This window comes from Salvelinus sp. IW2-2015, unplaced genomic scaffold (genome assembly GCF_002910315.2).
Source record: "Salvelinus sp. IW2-2015 unplaced genomic scaffold, ASM291031v2 Un_scaffold1745, whole genome shotgun sequence".
Lineage (NCBI taxonomy): Eukaryota > Metazoa > Chordata > Actinopteri > Salmoniformes > Salmonidae > Salvelinus > Salvelinus sp. IW2-2015.
The window spans coordinates 77,011-83,218 of NW_019943127.1; the positions used below are offsets into that span (position 1 = coordinate 77,011).

General features: G+C 39.0%; 1 protein-coding gene across 1 annotated transcript in view; it reads right to left on the reverse strand.

Annotated features, from left to right (window-relative positions):
* LOC112071850 (MAM domain-containing protein 2-like) overlaps positions 1–6,208 on the reverse strand; it is a 55,670-nt gene that overhangs the window by 47,690 nt on the left and 1,772 nt on the right.

Here is a 6,208-nt window from a genome sequence, read left to right on the forward strand (position 1 = left end):
CAGGCCGGGAACACGCTTCGTGGGTGTCAGTTGTTGATGTGTGCAGAGGTCCCTGGTTTCGCGCCCGGGTCGGGGCGAGGGGACAGTCTAAAGTATTACTGTAACATTGATGCTGTGTGACCCGGATCACTGGTTGCTGCGGAAAAGGAGGAGGTTGAAAGGGGGTGAGTGTAACGGATGTGAAATGGCTAGCTAGTTAGCGGGTACGCCGCTACTAGCGTATCAATCAGTTACGTTCACTTGCTCTGAAACCTAGAAGTAGTGTTGCACCTTGCTCTGCAGCAGGCCGCGGCCTTGTGGATGCGTAGGTTGGTAACGACGCTTCTGTGGGTGTCAGTTGTTGATGTGTGCAGAGGGTGCCCTGGCTGCGCCGGTATGGGCGAGGGACGGTTTAAGTTATACTGTTACACAGATTTGTTGAGCAGAGCTGTTGTGAAGGAAGTTGTCAAGGAAGTGAGTTTGTGTTTATACAGGACCTCCCGCCGCCCACTTTCCGTCAACCAATCATGTCAATGCGGAGCACTCGCATTGTACAAATTTGTGAGGCGCGCGCACGCTGATGAGGTGCGAAGCTCAATTTGGCTTCTGCATGCCTCCGGAGGCTCCGAAATTGCGTCCACACCCTCCATACGGAGTCCTCCAACCACATTGTTTGGATCAAGCATAAAATTGGCTCTTTTCTGTAATCGAGTAGCTTTTTGAGTTACATGTACTTTTTGAGTATTTTTCAGTCAGTCATTTTACTTTAGTATTGTACTGCGCTACCTTTTTAAAACTATCCATTACAGAGTACAATTTGTAGGCTAATAATAATAAGTTAGGTAAAGTTTGCGAAAGCCTCTCCGAGCCACAAAAAACTCATTGTTCTTTAGTCAGTCACCAATCAAATCAAATTTCACGCATCGCGCCAACGCAGGCCACCACCTGAATATTGATAGCTGTTATAGCTAGCACTTTGATGTACAATATGTTGGTTGGTGACTTGCTAGCTAGCTAGCCATGCAAGTTATTGGGACTAGCTAAGAAGCATTAGGCTAATAATCAGCAAGTTGAAGCTAGCTAGCTAGTAGCTAAGTGAGAACTTTTAAGGCTTTAATAGCTAATGTTGTTAGCTGGGTTCAAAACATCACCAGTGTTCTGGATATTTAACAATGTTAACTGTGTTGTTTGTCTGTTGTAAAGTAGGAATCTTTCATCTAAAAAGCCAGAATCACGTAAGTCTAACCTGTGATTATAACATGTGATTTTGTATTGTGATATAACGTTGTATATGTGATTATAACCGTGTGATTAAACGGTTTTAGAACTGTGATTATACTGTTTATAATGTGATTTATAACTGTGGTTTATACTGTGCTTATAACTAGATTGTTTATAACTGTGATATAATATAACTGATTTTTACTGTTGATGTATAACTGTATAAATGTGTTTATACTTTGATTATAACTGTGTTTATAACTGAGAGATTTTATTTGTTATTATAACTGTGTTTTAACGAGAGTTTTACTGTGTTTGTTTATAACTGTGATTTCACTAACGTGTTATAATTTGTCTTATAACATGTTTATAACTTGATTATTTGTATTTATGTCAGTTATAACTGTGTATTATAACTAGATTTTATTTGATTATAACTTGTTTTAATCTGTGATTTTATATAAATTGAGATGATTATTTTAATTTATAATATACTATTTTTATGATGGGCCGAGTTTTAATAACTGATTTGTATTATTTACAGCACTTGTGTCGATTATAACTGTTGTGTTGATACATCTGATTTTATCTGGTATATGGTAAAACTTGTTTCGGATTTGGAGTAACACCAGACAGATTTATTGTGGTCGATTTTGCGGTGGTGTATGTTATAACTTTCTAATGTTTGAAACTAGTCTGCTCTGTCGTGTGTTTTATTTCAGTGATTTTAGATAACTTGCTGATTTTTAGATAACTGTGATTTTGTTATATTCGCTCGTTTTTTGATTGATTAAATATACTAACTTTGTTTTTTTCTTTAGGTATAACCTGTGAATTTTATCTCTTCGGACTGATTAATAACCTTTTGTGTTCATTAAAAACCTTGTTGTTTATTTTTTTTTTGTGTCTACATGTTTTCTATTGGATTTTCTTATTATTTGATAGATTTATCAAACAGTCTGTAGTGTTCTCTATTTACTTTGATTTTAAATAAGCGGTGTTTTTATAAACTTTTGTTTGTTTCTTTATATAACTGTTGGATGTAAATAACTTTTGAGTTTTTAATCCTTGATTATATAATCAAACGTGTTGTGTTATAACTGTGAGATATTATAGTCTGTGTTATTGGTATTTATAAAACTGTTGTTATATACTTTCGAATATCTTGTATTTAATACTTGTTTGTTTATAACTGTGATTCTATAAATACACTGTGATTTAGTATATAAACTTGTGTTTTATTAACGCTCCTTCAACTTATATTCGTTCTGTGATTATTTTCTATTATAAGGCTGAGAATTTTGTACAAATTTCATTAGAACTGTATCCCATATTCGTTGTTATAACTGAGTATTTTATTGTTGATTATAAAACTGAGATTTATTTGTTGATTATATAACCTACGTTTATAAACTGTGATTATTTATTGTTTGAATTATTAAACTTGTATGAATATGTTCTAAAAACTGTTGATTTTATCTTTATGATTACTTAATAACCTATGATTATACCTGAGATTTTTCTTATTTGTTTGGGGTGATGTTATAACTATATGGTGTTTCATACATACTGTGATATTTTTATTTGTTGTTGACTATAACATGTCTTGAGTTATAACTTGTGACAGGGATTTTTAATGCTTTTCGTTTTGATGTTGATTATAACTTTTAGTTATAACTGTTGTTTTAGATTTTATCACTGTGATATAACTGCCTTTGTTTTTATAACTGTGATTTTATTTGTATATATGTTTATAACTGTGTTCTTATAACGGTATTATAACTTGTGTTATAACTTTTCTGTTATAACTGTGGATTATAACTGTGATTTTCTTATCTTGTGATTTTATAACTGTGTGATTTGTTTATAAAACTAGATTTTAGTGTTCTTTGAATCTATAACATGTGTTTTATAAACTGTGATTTGTTATTCTTTCGGATTAAACTTGTGATGTTTATTAACTGTGAATGTTATAAACTATGTGATTATAACTGTGTTTTTAACTGTTTTTAAACTGTGATTTTATAACTGTTATTTTATTTGTGTTTAAAACTGAGAGATTATAAGACTGTTATAATCAACTGATTTATTGTGTTATAACTGTGATTATAGCTGTGATTTGAAGTTTGTGATATTTTTTTGAACAGTTGTCTGGTTGATTTGCAACTGTGATTATAACCTGTCTGAGTCTACCAATTAGGTACAACCTTAAGCCCAACAAGGATCAAGGCCGGCGGTATTGTGTATATCTATTTGAGAGTGTTTTCATCGATATCTGTTCCAAACACATTGTAGCTGACGCATACACGATGTATCCCCCTGGGACCATTTTGTACCAAACCTTCTCCATTTTAGCTGCAAAGCATTAATTCCTCTTTATCCTTAGATTTAATGTTGAGAAAGGCCGCTGAAAAAAAACTGTGAAAAATCATTCTGGCCGAAGCGTGGTACTTTTCTTTTATGTGAAAACACCATTTCCACACCATCTCTAGAGTGGCTATGACTAGCAGGCTCTTGAGGGCCTTCTCTCTCTCCCCCATCTCTTTCTAATCTTCCTAAAAACCTAAACTAATACACCTGAGGGATCGACCGGAACGGACACCAACCCACCTACAGACCATGTTCGGGTTTCCTGGAACTTAGGCTTACGAATGTTTTAAAGAGTGTTTTAACGATGCATCGTTCCTACAACTGCCGAAGATGTAACATGCGTTTTCCCATAACGCAGAGAGAAATGTTCGCTAAGTGTGTCGTTGGAGCATGTGTCAATACKTCTAACAACGAACTTAGCTGTTCTACGATTGGTCGGTAAATAACGAGCCTTTTCAAGTGCAGCTCAGAAATCTAACGATGCTCCTACGAAGGTTTTAAAGATGAACTTTGCATTAAAAGGAGAAGTTAACCCCATATCCAGAAACTCCCATGTGATTCCACAGGGGCCAGGCACGGCGCAAACCAAAAACAAAGAAGAAAAGACTYTGGTAGTCCAAGATGGATAACATCTGAGTTAATGGTTATAGTTGTGAATTTGAAACCAAGTGGATGATCGACCAGTCATATGAAGATAGAATATATACAGTAAGATGAGAGAAAGGATGAATTTACATCATCTTTGTCCTCATTTCACAGACTGACCACCCAGAGGGACACAAATTATTCTCTGTCCCTAAACAGTTTAACACTCARGGTCCGGTTTCCCAAAAAGCATCTTAAAGGAGAAGTTAACTCAAAATCCTGAAACTCCCAAGTGATTCCATACATTGAACCTATACTGAACAAACTATAAACYCAACATGGACCAGTATCTAAGATGTTACTGAGWTACAGTTCATATGAGGAAATCAGTCAATTGAAATAAATTAATTCGGCCCTAATCTATGGATTTCACATGACTGGGAATACAGATATGCATCTGTTGGTCACAGAAAACTTAAAAAGTAAAAGGTAGGGGCGTGGATCAGAAAACCAGTCAGTATCTGGAGTGACCTGGTTTATTTTTATTTTTTGGTAAGCCAGGCCTGGCCCCTGTCTGATCCAGTGTTGCTGTGGAAACCAAACAGAAAACACAGCCGTCGTGGCCCAGTCTTTTGGTTTTATGGCTGTATTTATCGACCCAGTGGGAGGAACGAAACCGCTGGTCGGCCCACCACGATTCACAAGCCACTGAGTCCGACTTCGCCAAGGTTGTGTCGGTTCGCCGTCAGGGGACTGTAGATCCATGTTTGGCGGTTATTCCATTCTCTCGGCTACATGGTCTGCTCTGTTTTCTGTCAGCCAGGGACTGCTCGTGTAACGCCTCAGCCGTTCAGTGTGAAGTGAAGGTTTCTGTTGTTCAACCACTTCAAAGCCTGAACCGTGCTGGATGTCTCCTGGTTGACAGATGGGCCCACCCAGCACGTCCCAGAGTGAAGCTGGCTGCAGACACACTATAACTGCATCCCAAATGGCACCAAATGGCACTATAGTGTCAGTCAGGCCATCTGGCTTGGCAAGCAGCGATGGCACAGAGACGCTAGGCTACAACACCAACACTTATTTTTAGAGGGGGTAACATCAACTCCAGAGACAGATTATTATAAACCAGGAGCCCTTGTTGTTGGAGTCTGCTTCTGTCCTCAAGAGCCGCAGAGAGAGAGAGAGAGCCCAGAGACTAATTTAATGTAATGTTAGAGTTGTCCAGTGGGAAACAGAAAGCCTGCTGGGAGTGAGGTCTTACTGTAGAGAATGTGTGGCTTGGCATCAGCAGCTGGTGGTGACATACAGCACCTCTCACCTCAACTGCTTCTTTAACTCTCTCTCTCTCTCTCTCTCTGCTCTCTCTCTCCTACTCTTGCTCTTCTGCTTTCTCTTCTCTATACTGCCTCGTCTGCTCTTCTCTCTGCTCTCTCTCTCTCTCTTCCTCTCTCTCTCTCCTCTCTCCTCTCTTCTCTCTCTCTCTCTTCTCTCTCTCTCTCTCTCTCTCTCTCGCTCTCTCTCTCTCTCTCTCTCTCTCTCTCTCTCTCTCTCTCTCTCTCTCTCTCTCTCTCTCCACCATTCATCTGGCTCATCTCTCTCTATAAAAATGGGCCGAAATAGCATCTAAAAACCGCTTCCGATATAACAATCTTCCCTCCCTACTCCCCCGCCTCAAACAGCCCCTGCCCCCTCTCTCTCTCTCTCTCTCTCTTCTCTCTCTCTCTTCTCTCTCTCTCTACCCCTCTTGTCACTACGCTCTCTACCGCACCCACCCATCTCTTCGCTTAACCCCCTTCTCTCTCTCGTACTCTCTATCCTCTCTCTCTCTCTTACCCCCCCCTTCTCCTCGCTACGCCAAAGTTCCCGATAACTTCTCGCTCCCACATCCAGTACCAGTCCACACCTGTGTTTCTTCGCCGCTACTAGGTCTCTTCTGGGGCAGGCCAGTAACAGACCTCCTGCCACAAATTGGTGGAACCGACAAGAAACTCCCTTTCATACCACGTCGACCCACAGGCTCGTTTCCAGCCGGCACGGTCAATGCGCACGCACC